Raw genomic sequence first — 17,274 nt, 5'->3', positions numbered from 1 at the left:
CAAGTTTCACACTTTCAGTTGAATTACTGAAATAAATGAACTGTATATATATACACTACAGCCTTTGGCAACTATGTGATATTAATCATTGCCTTTTAAAAACATACTCTTATTGTGACATTTTGTACACTCCCTTAATTTGATATGTTGTAAGAAACATGGAAGAGTTGAAATCGAATGCCCTGCCTATCTGACAAGCACAAAAACATAGTTGTAGCTATTTCTGACACAGATGGGTAGTTATAGCTGTATCACGCTGAAGAACATCTGAGCTGAGCTAAATTTCTGAAGTATAGACCTAACATAAGACAAATATTTCTGATGGTGTCAAAAATGTTTTGTCACTCACATACTCTCATGCTTCTGATGAACAACTAAGCACACAGTTGTGATCGTACATTAGATCTATATTTAGACATGAGCTTGAAGGGTGAACTTCCTATCAAGCCCTTTCTAAAAACAAGTTTATCTTTCCTTACTGAAACAATGACAATGAATACTCCTGCCACCATTTCATCCAAAATAAAGAAAGCTACAAGCACAGAGGCACAAACAATAAGGCAGAACGCTCAAGGGAGGGGTCAGCATTTTATAATGCATGCTAAAGGTTATTTTGGTATTGCTGTCATTGTTTCTTGTTCTAAGTATAAACTTGGACGCTTCCCAGGAATTCAGACACCAAGCATTGGGTACTGTGTTTAGAAAGCAGGCACTGATTAAAGAATGTATTATTCATTTTACTATGATTGTTGTTGTTATTGTTAATCTATAATCCAATACTATCCTGCAATTCTATCCATATTAATTTTAAATTGTCTAAATATATTTTATTTAGCATATACACAATATGAAATAAACTACAATTTTAAGTTACAATATAACGTTATTGTAAAACTAAAGTTAGTTTTAAAACTAAAATTAAAGATAATTTTCAGGAAAATGTTTCTCTGTCCTTTTCACAGTAACATATTTTAAGTCAAGATAAAATGTAACGTACAAATAAATGACTTTGTAGACTATATATCAATAAAGATTACTTTAATGGCCTTTCAGCGTAAGCATCATAATTAAAGGTGAAAATATATTAATATGAAACTATACGCATTATTAAAGAAATAGTTCACAAAAAAAATCTAAATTTGCTGAAAATGCAGGAGATCACCCTCAGGTTATTCTAATAAACATTACATTAATTTGCTCAGAAATTGATCCTCTGCAGTGAATGGGTGCCGTCAGAATGAGACTCCAGTCCAACGATTACCATCTGTTTGAAAGCAACAAATCTATCAAGATGTTTTAACAGTTTCAAAATACCAAAATATGAACCCTCTATAAAGTTTCATCTGAATCAGGAGAGAAAAAATGCACTAAACAGATTCTAAATGATAACTTTCTCACTGGAGGAAGTGTTATTATGGATTATGAACTCATATTTTAGCCAGAAGCAAGTTTTAATGGATTATTGTGATGTGTTTTTATCAGCTGTTTGGACTCTCATCCTGATGGCACCCATAATGAATCCATTGTTGAATGAGTTATTATGTGATGCAAAATGTCTCCAAATTCACTCTGGAACGCCAAAGATTGAGTATAACTGTTTAGGAATTTTTCAAATATTCCTATAAAATGCACCCCTTAATTTGAAAAAATAAAAATGGCAACAAGGGTTGAAGATCCTTGCTCTAAAACACCATATTATATATATATAGTTTATTTTTTTTTATTTTTTTTTACATAGCCCTGTTGATTTATTTTCACATGCCATCCACACAGCACAAACTGAAAGCAGCCCTGAACACACCCACTCGCGCTGCTTTGTTGCGGTAGCCACACGCGCAGAACTACAGCTCCCGTGACACACTGCGCTGCTGGGATCTGTCTCTCCACCCCTCTGCATCTGCATCTGAGAAGAGTAGCGGAGGATCGCGGCCACAGAGTCACAGCAGCACCGGACCGGTACGGTGTGTGTGTGGTACACATCGCAGTGCGCACTGCAGCTCAGCCTCACTGACACTGTGTCCTCTGCGATCGTTTGTAAACACGGCATGCTGTTTGAGAGCTGATGTGAGTCCACCGAACCTGCGCTGATCACATAAACATCGAGAGCGGAGGAACAGCTGATCCACGGATGGTCGTCTGAGGTAAGTGGTCCTTGAATAACAGCCCACCCGGACATTAGCCTACATGACTGGAAAAGTTGTGAAGAGAGAGAAATGTCTGTATTGAGAATGAGCCCGTTAGGACTGTGAACTTCTCTCGTGTATTCTGTGTGGCGCGCGTGAGAGAGGACAGACGTGCTGCTTATTTATACGACAAATTCCCTGCATACCGACTGAGGGAAAAGAGGAATGTAACGGAATGGTATTGATGGTATGAGTCTGGATAAACAGTTTAAATATGTCATTACACAGACGCGAGTCATCTGTTGATCTCTCAGTTGTGCTCCTGTATATGAGACATGGAATATTTAAACACAACTAACATGTGATTTACCTTAAACAAGAACTAATCCAACATGTAAACCATAATCTAAAGACAGTAAGAGCCACAGTTCCATACATGAAATCTTCTCTTACCTATGCATATAAAATAATTTGTCCATATTTGAGATACTGCATCAACATACTTTTTATTATCATTTTGATGTAATGGCTCTGAAAAGCAAGGTACTAAATAGCTACCGTTCAATACATGATATGTTTCACATTTGTGTAAGTTGTCAAATTTTCCAAGGTAATTATAAAAAACGTTTATAATGTAATTTTTTTTAAACTGCAATTTTTTAAATAATTGGAAAATCATTTTTATAACCTTATTTAATCATTGTCATTCTATTTTTTTTATTATTAGTATTAGTAGTATTAGTATTAGTATTATTAATCCTGTAGCGTTGCTAGTTTTATGTGACCAGAATGTGGCATTTAAAAAAGGTAATAAAATATGGAATTACAAATCAAACACAATATTTACACTGAGGAGTTTACACTTTAAAATATATGTATATTTTTTTAATATAAAAATCGTATTTATATTTTCATGATATTAAAATATATTTTTAAACAATTCTAAAAGAATATACTACACTTAAAAAGACTTGAAGAAAATTACAAACATATATATATAAATATTTATATATAAATACTTAGATATATATATTATATATATATATATAAATATTTATATATATATATATATATATATATATATATATATATATATATATATATATATATATATTTTTTTTTTTGTTTATTATTATTATTTTTATATATAGTAATTTTGACACTTTGTGGGATTTATATATATATATATATATATATATATATATATATATATATATATATATATATATATATATATACACACACAACACAAGCCCCACAAAGTGTCAAAATGACTTTGAACATGTTCATTGTTCATCAAAAGTCTGGTCAAAACGAATGAGCATCACGTCATACTGTATTCATACTTTTATGATTTGATCAAAAGGCAGATGAGGGACTTTGATTTGTGTAATAAGTAATAAGTAACTTGTTTAAATTAAATGTCAGACATATATGAATACCTTTGCTAAAGTAACAAGCACTGGACATTTTAGGGTTCTTCCACTTTATCTTAAACAAATAGAGAGATCTTTTTTCCGCATGCTCACTTTATACAACTGATCTATAAACTTTACATTTCCTGGTCAGAAAAGTGCTAAAGGTAATGCCCACGAGAAGACAAAGTCTAAAAACATATCACACATAACTCATCATTACATAGATTATCTGGCAGATGGTTATCTGAAAGTCAGCAAGTCTGTAAATATCAGTGCACTGTAAATGTACCCTCTCAGCACAAAATAAAGCCCATTGCGACATAAAGTGGCATGACAGCTATGAATGCAGACAGCGTAGCAGGTTTAAGTATAGAATCACAATGTATTGTTTAAATCCTTCGGTTTCCCAGCATCTAAGAGGCATCTAGACAGAAAAACAGTTGGATTGAGGTCAAACACTCGGGACAGAAGCCCTGCCTCACATGTTTATTAGACAGATAGTGTTTTCCTGGTTGGCTGAGCGTAGCTTCAGGCTCCGTTCCACTGCTGGCACTCTCAGCTCTGCAGCAGTGGCAGGTTTTACTCTGTTTGCACCTGTCCTATACACTGGAGTTTCCCCAGACGGATTATTGTATAGCAGAATTCAGATTTCATGCCTTGGCACAACAAAGCAATGTCAGAAATTTTTTTATTGTTGGAACTTTGGACTCTGTTCTGGCCTTGGAGCTGTTTCTCAAAACCAATGCAAATGAGCACAAGTGGAAAAGGGGCTTTTGAATTCAGGATATGTCGGTTAGCATGGCTCTGGCGCTTCATGGAGTTTAGCTCATAAATGTCAAAAGAAAAGGTGGGAGTAAAAGAGTGTGAAGTTTCCCTCAAAGGGTTTGAATCTTTAATGGAACAGAACTAGTTTGAGCTGTGAAGTCTGAAGCTGTTTTTACTATTGAGAAACATTTGATTGGATTCATGGATGTTTCTACAGCTGTGGTTCTGTTCTGTAGGGGCCGGGGGTTGTGCTAAATCCTGTCAAATGGGGCTTTTGGGTTACAATGGGGTTGCCGTGACCTAATGGAATATAATCCCCAATGCGTAATTGGATATTCTGTACATTTTTATTGGGATTAAAGGAATTGTTCACCAAAAAAAATATATTTGCTAAAAAATGTACTCTCTCTCTCCCACATGTAGATGAGTTTGTTTCTTCATCTGAACAGATTTGGAGAAATGTAGCATCACCAATGGATCCTCTGCAGTGAATGGGTGCCGTCAGAATGAGAGTCAAAACATCTGATTAAAACATCACAATAATTCACAAGTAATCCACACAACTCCAGTCCAATTAATGTGTGTTAGAAACAAATCCATCCTTAAAACATTTCCAAATTTATAAATCTATAATATGAATCCTCTATCCATAGAGTATAGAATATTGCTTTCTCCAGTGAGAAAGTTGTCTTATTTTAATCAGAAGATAAATAATACAATGAAAACAGTCCAAAACAGCTCTAAAAAAAATATGTGGGTGGATTTTGATGTGAGAAGACATCAGGGGATTAACATTTTCACTGGAGGAAGCGTTATTGTGGATTAAGGAGTAGTATTTTGGCCAGAAATAAGAATTTTTTAAGTTAAACGCCTTAATGATGAATACAAAAAAAACCCAAAAAAAATTAGCTTTTCACTTCACAAGATATTAATTTAATGGACTGGAGTTTTGTGGATTACTTGGGGATTATTGTGATGTTCTTATTAGCTGTTTGGTCACTCATTCTGACGGCACCCATTCACTGCAGAGGGGCCTTTAGTGAGCAAGTGATGTACTGCAAATCTGTTCTGATGAAGAAACAAACTCATCTACATCTTGGATGACCTGAAGATGAGTAAACTTTCAGCAAATGTTCATTTTTGAGTGAACTATTGCTTTAATGATATTGTTCAGTGCTGGTTGCTAAGATACACAAGAGATGAGATCTGATGTTCAGTGTGGGTAAATTGAATCAAACCAGTTGTTCTGCTAATGCTCATTAAGGAACAAACATCCAGGATGCAAACATCTGAGCTGCTTTGATTCAGTGACTGTAGAGAACATACTTGTGCAGGTAGGTCAGTCATGGAAATGTCAGTGAACCAAGTTTATTTGTAGTCAAGGAAACTGGAAGAGCTATCATATTGAGAAAATGCAGACACTTCTCTCAAACTAATGGATGTTTTGTTCATTAATATATCATGGGAGAACTGTTGGTTAATGTTGTGGTAATGTAAAATGTAATGCTAAAATTGTTTTGACTCAACTGAACACATGAGTATGCAAATTAAAAGGACTTATTCAAAAGCTATCATCAGCTTCCTGATGATAATATTTTTGAGAACAGCATACCAACAAGAGCTGAAATGATTCCTCGAGATATCCTTGATGAGATGTTTTGATGAAACAGTTTTGCATCCTACATTATCCCATAGTAATGCTGAAACACAGAAGGATGAGTATTCAAGCACTAAATAAACAAAAGTATATTCATAGTTTTACATTAACTGGATTATTCTTCACTAAGGGGAACTTTCTTTTGCACTGTGAGGATTAAAAAAAGTCATTCTAGTTTAAAAATGGATTTAAACTATTTTGTGTTTTGTTTTAATCACTATTCAAACTGTTTTCTATTTTATATTTATAAAAAGTGTAAATGAGATTTTTGTATTTTAATTTTCTTAACTTTTTTTTATTGTGAATAATCATAATACCAAAAACTGCTTTTGCGTACCATCATGGCAAGCATTTTAGAGAACTATTGAGTTTCTCCAAAACACTTACATTTAGTTCTTATAGGAAATGAGAAGTGATGAGGACAGCAGTGTGACAGTTCGAGTGTGGGAAATATCATCAGATCTCAGAGTAGCTTTATTATATTACCAAAACTATAAGTGTTTTACTTCAAATTCCTTTTAATTATGCACATTTAAAATGAAATTTGTTTGCTTTTTCTATATTTAAAATCAAAAGTGCTTCTAACTGAAGAATCACCTTGCAAAGCAAACCTAACTGGCTTAATATAGTGAAACATTTATTGAACATGTTTTAATTTACCCAAAACTCAAGTGGGATAAGTGATATTTATTGCTGTTTATCATGTGCAATGTTGTCTAGATATCATTCTATTTTCTAGATTGTGAAATGGTAACATTTTTGATTCTCGAACTTTAAGGCCATTGTGACTTTTTGTACAAACATTCCATTGTAACACACATTACTACTAGAGAGCCTAGCATGTTTTTCCATGAGAAGAACTGCAGTGTCTGCATGACACACCAATTTAAAACTCATTAATGACACAAAACACATTCAATTAAGAGAAGCCGCTCTAGTCAGTTGTTTCACTCCTGAATCACCAAATGGATTTGGCCAATTTCTCTTGAATGCTGTGTCGATAAGTTGTAACTCTGGAATGTCGATTCTCCACTTCGATCGTTTTTTTACGTGAAGCTGACAGCGTTAACTGTCATCAGACATGTTTGGCCAGTCTCAGACACAACAGGGCTTGTCTGATCTTGTCGCACTCTGTTATCGAACAAGGGGGTAATTGCAATTTTCTCAGGATAACAGGGAGGTACATTTGATTGTTGTTTTGTTGACTGCACTCACTCGCTCCATGCTGCTCAAATAGAATTTGCTTCCTGTTGAGGAAGTGTCTGACTCGTTCACGTAAACAGAGCAAATTTAATTAAACCAAATTATCAGAGTGGTGCTGGGAAATCAAGGGCTTCTGGAGAGTGTGCATAATGTGTCACATCAAGTTCACCCTGCGTGTCATTTGCTTCGGTCCCCAAATGGGTGGTCATGCTGCAGATAACTGGACTGTTAGAATAATGTCACATCCACTCATGACTTCAGTCAGCTGTATTACAAAGCCACAGGCAATCATGGATTATATACTTGTTTGATAATCAATTTGTAAGACTGGTGAATTTCTTATGGGTTTTTTAGAATAGTGTTCTTGGGTTCATATGTAAAACATAGGAGTTGTGGTTAATGTTACACATTTTGTTTCGAAACCATTGTGTGCTTTAAAATGTAAGTTGCTGACAAGTTTCTACAAAAGAACCACAGCGGTTGTCTGTTTCATCAAATATATCAATTCATAAACTTGTAGTAGTTGTAGTCCTTCTGTAGAAAATAACAATTAGAGTATGTATAGGGTACATAATGATTTGGTAATGATTATAATGTTGCACTGTAAAACAGAAAATGCTAATTGTCTTCTGGATTTAAGGACTATAATCTTAACTGTAGCACGGCAAAAATGTATCACTGCTTAATGTACAATATCATGTCTAAATAAAACCAGTTTACAGAAGCTGTGAATGCAAGTGCAGGAGATTAAAAAAAGAGCATTTACTTCAAAATAATGGAAAGAAATCACATACTTCTGTTTACTTCAGAAAAACTGCGACACATTTCTGATTCAGAAGACTTGTTCTTATAATAAATAGTTAAAAAAGGCTCAAACTTCTCAAGTCTACTGAGCTGTAACCTACATTATCACCTTAAAATTAAGCAAGCTTTGTTTACGTAAGGTTTGTTATATTTCAATCAGTAGTTTTACTGACTACTTGTTGATATGGCATCCTTTAGTTAAAAATTGCACATTTGCAGCTGATGTTTTTTTTTTCTGTTGTAATAAAGGATCAGCCCACTGATGCTCATGTAGTACTAATGTTTATAGATTGTCATTCAATTATGTTCTAGCAATGGTTTTAGGCAGTGTCTACCTTCCTGTTTATGATTGATTTCACGGAGAGAGTTTTCGACTGAATGTTGGGTCTGTGGGGACATCTGAAGAGCTGTAGAGCGGGGCTAGTTTGGCATGCTGCCCATGGGTTTATATGGCACACAGAGGGGTTTTAGCCTCTCTGCCTCTATCCATTCAGCCATATAGAGCGAGCCGAACACTGCAGCCTCAAAATGAAGCCGATCTGTTTATGAAAAATTAAAAATGATGTTGTGAATGTTTTTCTCCCCCTTCTGCTTATGATTTCACTTCAGGTGTGTGAAGGTCATGTGGACACTGTGATCAAAAGATTACAGCGTCTCTCCTGCAGGCTGTGGCTTATGACCAAGCCATACAAATGCTTCTCTGTTTAGTCATCTTCAGAAGAAATGAGGGGAGGCATATTTACTCACTGGCCAAAGCAAACAATGTTTGTGTTGTTGAAGAGAAATGTGTGAAGTCAGGTTTCTGATGTTCTGCTGAAATGGCAGGAATGTGAATGAAGCAAAACTGCAATGACAAGCCATTCACGCTCATTTATTGAGCGAGGTTTGTGAGAAGGGTTGCTAGCATCAGCAGAGAAAAAATGTATTATGCTATGTACGCCATTTGAGAATTATGTAAACCATTTATGGCCTATCTTATACAAATTATAATTCAATTACTTTGCTGTAAGTTAGGGGTGCTCCGATCAGGATTTTTGAGGCCGATCACTGATCACCAATCTCAGAAAGCAGTAGGGATGCACGATCATGATTTTTCATGGCCGATTCCGATACCGATTTTTTTACAAGCAAACTGGCCGATTCCGATACTGATTTCCGATTTTTTTTTATTATCTTTAAGCAAAAAACAAGAAAGAAGGAAAGTGTGCATAAACAAGATGCTTATTTGGTATTTAATAGGCCAAACTGGCTTTTGGCTATTGAAAACAATAACCGTAACCATCTGAAATTAACGGCAGTATCTGCACAGTAATTAGCCTACATTCAATACAAACATACAAACCGATTGCCGATTGCTTATTTTAATCACAATAGATTACACAGCATAAGCCTGATTTTGCAGCAAGTGTGCATTAGCGCACCGTCTTCCTTAAAGCACGTAAGTGCTGAATGGTTTTAACACTGGCAATAATTAAAAAGAGAAAATACAATTTATAAACATTAGTGACAATGTGTCACTGCCTCGATAGTGCAAGTGACAATTCCCGTGTTAACTGTGCAGCATGCAGCTCGCTTGTAGTGCAGACGCGATGTGTTTTGAAGCCATTCGCAAAGTGCGCTGTGATTCATTCATGCTGTTTGTGAAATTATGTCACACAGAAACTTTTACGAATTACTTTATCAGTTATTTAATGAAGAAATATGAATTGTACCTCACCTAAAGCATTATAATTATTTTACCCAATCCGGACAGACACTGATGGTGCCGCTTTGCATGTCTTGGCAAACCTCTCACTGCAGGCGCGTCATCAGCTTGAGATCGGTTGTATGATATCTGCCTTTTTAGAGACCGCCAATCAATCATCCCAAAGCGATTATCGGCCGATTGTGATCGGTAGCCAATCAGTCGGAGCACCTCTACTCTGAGTTTTCCTAACATCAACTCTAATATATGACTCTGACAGTTGTAGTATTGTCATTTTTCTATGAAAATTGATGAATATTTGAAACTGTTAGTAATTTTCGGAAGTGTTGATACACCGGTAGCAGCTACACTTTCTTGCTCTCTTTTACACTTTCTGTTGATACACACAGTGAAGAGTGGCAATGCGATCATTTATACACAAGCAGCTCTTGATCCAATGTTTTCAGTGTTTCGGAGCAGCTTGGTTTTACATTTAGATTTATGTATTTGTTCTTGTAATTTAGCTCTTTTATTAATTTCAAAGGTTGTTTGTGTTTTCATTACTGTTTAGGTGGAGGCTCTAAATAAGCCATTTTGGGATTTCCATCTCTCCCTAAATAGTATATGGATTGTATTTATTTATTGCAAAGTTTATTTTTGTGCAACTGAACTAAACTAAACTAAACTAAACTTAAACTTGGTTCATAGTGAATTCTGCAAACTCCACTAGATTCAACATGAGATCCAACATGTGCAGCTTGCACCAGTTACACTTTTTTTCACAAATAATTTCATAATTTTTTGGACAGATGATTATTACATTTCATGTGATTTGTAATGAAAAGCATTTTTAAACTTGTGAGAAACTTAAAGGTCTCCTTGTAGTTTTCCACCAAAATAAAATCTCAAGAGTTCAACTCTTGCAAGTCAAGAAAGTACTTTTAAAAGTCATTTTACAACAAAGAAATGATGAAATATGTATTATTATAACATTATTATTTTCCCTTCAGAGCTACCAGGCCTGAGGAACCACAGACAGCAGAGTATTAGTTAATAGTAAGAAATTACTATAAATATGGTCAAAAGAAAATGTTATGCTCTAAAAGGTAAAAGTTGAAGGTGATTTTTTTTTCTGTGGTATCGAAAATAATACTGAATAGCGATTTTTTTCAAGATATTGTATCAAAGTTACAAATTCCAGTATCGTGAGAAAAACCAAATCAAGTGCGATAAATACTGAAGCTCCCTCATATATTTGGGCATAAGATGCCAAAATATGGGACAAACTGTATCGCTATAACAGTTATTTTTAAACACTGTACGTTTTGTATCATGCTTGACAGATGATAACCTGATTTGTAAGATTTGTGCTCGGTTCACTTTGTCACAGGGGATGTAAACTTCCTATCGCTGTGATCTGGTGGCCGCCATCCTGCATGGGTGGAGGGAATGGGGGAGACCATATCTTAAATGTTATATTGTAATAACCTCCTTGCAGACTAGACTTTTCTTATTGACTGGCCCTCCCCTTTTCTCTTCCTTTCGGAAATGAGCCGTTATCAACAGAGGGCATATTAATAAAAGGCCTTAAAAAACAATGGCCATAACAGAGAGCTGCTCTACCACCCCTGTGCCAAAACAACTTCAAAGAACTACCATGTGTTTTTATGAATGGGTACTTTAGCTGGGAGTAACATTGGATCAACAGTAGTTTCGAGAACAGGAAGTGAATGAGAGTTTGGCAATAGTGCGGTCGTCTGGGCGAATACCTTTGCTGGAATTGATGTATCAAGATTGGACTTGGGCACAATGAGTAGTTGAGCTGTTTAGTATTTCTTAAATGACCTGAAAGTGAAGTGAAACTAGAAGTACTCTCCAGTGGTCTGTGAGACTGTGAGATGTTTGCTTACATGTGCGATCAAAACACGATGAACAAAATAGAACAGATGGGTTAGATGAATGGGTAAGAATAGAAGTGTTAGAATAGATGAATTAGAGCCGTGGTTAATTACAGAAGATAGTGGTCATAAGTGTGAAAACTGTATCCACATCAGTTTTGTTTTACTGGTTGTCATAGACAGTAGCTCTGTTCTGAAGCCTATCGTGCACACTACATTCTGTCTACTTTTGCAGCTTCCTATCCGAAACACAACCTCATAGTTGACTAGGGTTAAGGGCTGGGCGATATGGGCAAAAAAATCACATCTTGGTATAGGGTATTTGCGATATCCAATATATATCTCGGTATTTTCGTTTTTGTATTGGTATTTAATATCTATTTATTTCACTTACCACCCAATGTTGTCCAGCAAAACAGTACATATTAAAAGCTATGGAAACAAATAAAGTTAGTGTAGCCATGTAAGCCTTTATATTATGTGCAAAAAGGGTTAAAAATCACATTTCATTCTAAAACTGTAACATTACAATCTAAAAACAAAAATAAGTCTTTCAAAGCAGAAGTTAAATACACAAAACTAAAAATGAAAATAAATGAGAACAAAATTTCAAGCGTTTGTGTTAGGCTATTTTGATTGTTCCATTGCAGTCCCTTTACAGTAAGTGCAATCATAAAAATAGATTTACTTATGTGATTATAATTATAGCGCTGCTATTTAATTGAGCTCTGTCTGTTTGGTGCGCATGCGTAAGGCGGTGCTCGTTCACTGAAGTTTAGCGGAGAATCCCAGGACAGAAGTCTCATGCTCTTCTGACAGAAATGTTTTTATATTTCCATGGCTTTCTAACATTTACAGATGGAGGATATACCTGTGATATGTAAGTTATGCATTTAGGAAGACAGCACATCTCAAACGCACTAAACAGCGCGAGTTACCTGTCTCTTAGTCAGAGGCACACACAGCCTTTCAGTCAGGGCATATGATAGGCCCAGCCACTTAAACTACTGCAAAACGAAAAAAGGCATTAATATGAAGCTTGTCACATGTTAAAAACAAATGGATTAAGCACTTTCTTCACAGCAGCTCAGTCTGTGTCCTGTGTCCTATATTTTCAGATGTGCTCATATAAAACTACTGTATATCAATATAAGCGGTATTGCCTCATATCAAATCGCTTATAAAGAAAATATTGATTTATCGTACAAACTCGATATAATGCTCAGCCCTACTAGGGTTAGGGTTAACCCTAACCCTAAGGTGGAAAATCTCCAGTAATTTTAATAGCATCCTATGAAAATTCAGTATTTTTGGTCTTGCTTTGCAGTAAAAAAAAATAAAAAATCTACACCTTCTCAAAACAATATAAATTTACTTGTAAAATGTATATGCCTAAATGTGTACAAATATAAAAAGACGTTTGTTTGCTTCTTTGTCTGTTGAATAGTGTTAAAAGTCTTACAATATCATCCAGGTTGTCCAGATTCTGATCTCAAAATTGAGCAGCTGTTCCCAGAGTAAAAGTATTAGAAAAATATAAAATAATTTTTTTTATTTAAATCAACTTTGTCTTTGATTAAATTAAATTTGATTAAAAAAGTATGTATTAAATTCTTTAAAAGTGACAGTTTAGGAATTTAATTAAATGCTTTTCTTTTACAAAAAAAAACTTCTTTTACCCTGAAAAACTGTAGCACGGTTTTCACATAAATATTAACCGTTTTCAGCATTGATAATAAAAAAAAGAAATATTTCTTGAGCATCAAATCAAGATATTACAATGATTTCTGAAGGATCATGAGACACAATATCACCATTTTTAATGTATTTTTGATGCAGTCTTGGTGAGCATAAGAGATTCTTCCAGAAACATTAAAACATTTTGCCAACCCTAAACTTTTTAACAACACTGCAGGTCAATGTCTGTTATCTACATAGAAATGATCAGTCTGAGAGTGTCACCAAGATGGCCACAAAGTGAACTGACTTTGGTAGACTTTAACAATATGCTAATAAGCACAAAACAATCACACGAGTATCTTTACTATCTGTCCACCATAGCAGTGCATTCTGGAATTCCCTTTTTAAGAAAGGATGCACATTATGCCAGTTTATAATTTAGACATAATGAGGCATAATCATGCTATTGATGGATTGGTAATGTGTCAATGATGCCTGAAATTTCTGTTTAGCCTGAATCCTTGCCAGGATGTATTGAAACTGGATAGCAACGTCACTTTCCCTGATAATGGTCCTGTAATATGAATAGGCCACATCATTGCATTTCCCTCATCTCTTTGCTTTCAGCAGTGTATGTCAAAGCAAATCAGTAATGGGAGCACAACAGCATGGTAAAATGATGCGATTAGGGGCCATTACCCATGTTATTCCATTATTTCTTGCCACTGTGCCCATCTCTGGGGTTGTTTTCCGTCAAAGCAAGTAGGACATTAACTCTATTCAACGAAAGTGTTTGTAAGCATTGGAAAAAACAGCGGCTGGTGGCTTGCCAGGCTGAGACAATATGGAAATGTGCTGTGTTTCGTGTCGGACAATAGGTTGGGGCTCTATTGTGAATCAGGCTTTGGCATAAGACCCCCTTTTGAAAGATCATGTGAGTGACAGCACTGGCATGCATTGGTTTGGCTACGAACTGATGGAATGCGTTCTTAAAGAGTTTTATTATCATCTGAAGCATGTTCCCAGACCCACTTTTCAGTCTTGGGGTTTCTAGGAATGTCCATGTTTTGTGAACCGAGGGCTGCCCTCCAGGGAAAAGGGTCCTTCATTGTGTTTTTTTGTGCGAGTGCTGATTAGTGTGACAGGCTTTGGTCTACAGACATTATTACAATGATAATGGCCTCCGCTTTTGATGCCTTCATAGTTTCTGTGCACCAAAATAATTACTTGTCATGCTAAAGGACTAGTGCTGAGGATTACGCTAATTCATACCAATGTGATTATTTGAATGAGTAATACTCTATGACGCTCTTGAATTAATCTCTCTCTGGGTCCCTTATGCTTGTATGGCAGGATAATCTGTCCAAATGATACCAGTGTTTGTCAGCGATTGGCTTAATGGAGCAGCCCTCTCTCTTAAACGCATAGAGCTGCAGTTGCCCCGCTCATGTTGCCAGATTTGAAATAATAAGGCATCTTTTATCAGACCAGACTCTTTTAAGACTAGTTGCTGGGGTCTGTCTGGCTGTTATCTTTTATCATTGTGTCAGAGCTGCTATAAAATGCAGTTTGAGAGTTTCACTGCAGGAAAACTCTAGCACTGAATTTTTTGATTCAACCGATTTCTCATACTTTACTGTTTTAAGCTTGAAGGTGATCATTTTGAAGAAGCCAATGTTTAGATACAGAATGGTTTAATAAAACTTGAATAGCATCCTTTCATCAAATTCAGTGTTTTTGTCTTGTTTTGCATTAAAACATTTACACCTTCTTGAAACAATATAAATTTACTTCAAGTAAAATATGTATGAATGTGTAAATGTATAAATAGATAAATCTTTGTTTGTTCATTAATGCTTGAAAACATACAATATCATCCAGATTCTCCAGATTCTGATATCAAAATTTAGCAGTTGTTCCCAGAGGAAATGTATTAGAAAGATAAACCAGAATTTGATTTTTTTATTTTATTTGATTTAACGTTTTAATTGTTTTTATTTTTTAATTCCCTTGTGAAACAATTTCCACTCAAAAATTGCTAGTAAAGTTCACAGATAATTGCAGAGAAACAGCATGAAACATGTTGAAACATCTTGTTCCTGTGACACAGTGGTAGAGCATTACATTAGCAACACAAAAGGTTGTGGGTTTGATTCCCAGGGAATACACATACTGGTAAAAAAAAAAAAAAGTATATCCTGAATGCTCTGTAATTCAGTTTGGATAATGCTAAATGCATAAATGTAAGTAAACATGAAATTCTTTTAAAGTAAAAGACTGAAGTAGTATAGTCAAGATCTTCCACACCAGACTCCATAAACTCTTTTACTAGTGACATCCTATGACCAAACCACAATAAAATTCACTGCAACCAAAAAAGCAGAAGAAAACCTGAGAACTGTTTGTCCTAAAAAAATTTGAACTTCAAATCAGGATGTAGCTGGACTTTATAAAATTCACAATACCATGTCAAGTTTGATATTTGACAGGTAATTTAAAAGAGACAGTTAGAGGCAGAGAAAGGAGGAATGCAGGGAGGGGGAAGTGTGTGACTCAGGGCTTTTTTTGAATATGTAGCAGCAAATGGAAAACAAATGGTGGTGGCAGGAAGAAATAAAGAGCAAGTAAAAAAAGAGCGGACTGTTGTGCTGATGGTGATTCAGGATGGACGGAGGGGAAATCCCAACGATAATCACACACCAGGAGATGATTGAAAGAGACTTGAAAGTTATTTAGCCAGAGACACGCTGTGTCTTTCACAACTTTTATCTGATGCCTGCTTTAAATGATTTTGATGGCGTTTATTACTGCCCTCAACAACATCACTGCTGGTTGTCTTGCATAATGCTGACCAGCATAGTGTTGACTATGTTTTTTAAGCAATAGGACTGAGCACAATTTAAGACAACACAACATATTTTCCTTACATGCTATCACATCTCAGAGTGAAACAGGAATTGATTGGATTTTGAAAGTAGCATGTCAGAATGGAGTCGTTCTAAATGTGAGTGTGCTGGACAACAGCTGGACTCCCTTTTTGACCCTTTAACAAACTTTTTTCAATTCTTAAGTAATTTGTCTTAACTACTAACAAGATTTTATAAAGACTACACTGCCTAAAATAGCATCCTAAAACAATGCCTACTGAAAAATAAATAAATAAAGAAATTTTTTTATTTTCCATTTAAACAAATCTAAAAATCCTTGAAATAAGAAAAAGGTAATTACAGTAATCACAGCCGTGATGATATACAGCCATATTGCACAGCAATGAGTGTGATATTGCATTTATACAACAGCAGCACAAGTGTGTAAATACATAAGAAAAAACAAAAAGCCTCCGTTACTTGTTCAAAAACGTCACTTTAGAACATGTAACGAAGGAGCAAGTTGATTAATTGAAAGCTTATTGTATTACTGTATTAAAAGCTAACTGTTTTATGTAGAGGAAATAATTATGAGAGTAAGATTTCCTGAAATCTGATACAGAATTCCTTCAGCTCAAATTATCTCATATTCACAATAAAACTTTGGTTTGAATTTATGTTGAATAAATAATAGATTCATGAGACTAGGGGTGCTCCGAATATACGGCTGCTGATTACAGACGCCAATAATCGCTTGGGGATGATTGATCGGTGGTTTCTGAAAAGGCTTATCTAAAAAAAAAAAAAACGATCTCAAGTTGGTGACATTAAAAAACAAAAACAAACAAAAAAAAACATGGCAATGTGTTGTGTACTAGACTAACTGAGACTTGTCATGGCACTTGTATACTGTTGTTGTTCTCTTGTTGACCTGACTGCTTCTATTGTTCTCATTTGAAAGTCGCTTTGGATAAAAGCGTCTGCTAAATGATTAAATGTAAATGTAAATGTAAATGACGTGCCTACAGTAAGAGGTTTGGCACGACATGCAGCGGCAATGTCTTAGTCTCTGTCTGGCACAGGTGAAATAACTATAATGCTATATTTCTTCATTAAATAACTTGTACTTACTTTCAAAGTAATTTGAAAACCTTGCGTGAAAATTAACTTCACAA

The 17,274-nt window shown here is 35.2% G+C and overlaps 1 protein-coding gene across 1 annotated transcript in view; it reads left to right on the top strand.

Annotated features, from left to right (window-relative positions):
• The first annotated feature begins 1,810 nt into the window (after positions 1–1,810).
• pag1 (phosphoprotein membrane anchor with glycosphingolipid microdomains 1) overlaps positions 1,811–17,274 on the top strand; it is a 53,043-nt gene continuing 37,579 nt past the window's right edge. The window contains exon 1 of the mRNA XM_026288996.1: positions 1,811–2,141. The gene's annotated coding sequence lies outside the window, so the exon portion shown is untranslated. The remainder of the gene's footprint in view (positions 2,142–17,274) is intronic.

Source organism: Carassius auratus, chromosome 19 (assembly GCF_003368295.1).
Source record: "Carassius auratus strain Wakin chromosome 19, ASM336829v1, whole genome shotgun sequence".
Classification (NCBI taxonomy): domain Eukaryota; kingdom Metazoa; phylum Chordata; class Actinopteri; order Cypriniformes; family Cyprinidae; genus Carassius; species Carassius auratus.
This window is presented reverse-complemented; position numbering and strand designations above follow the sequence as displayed.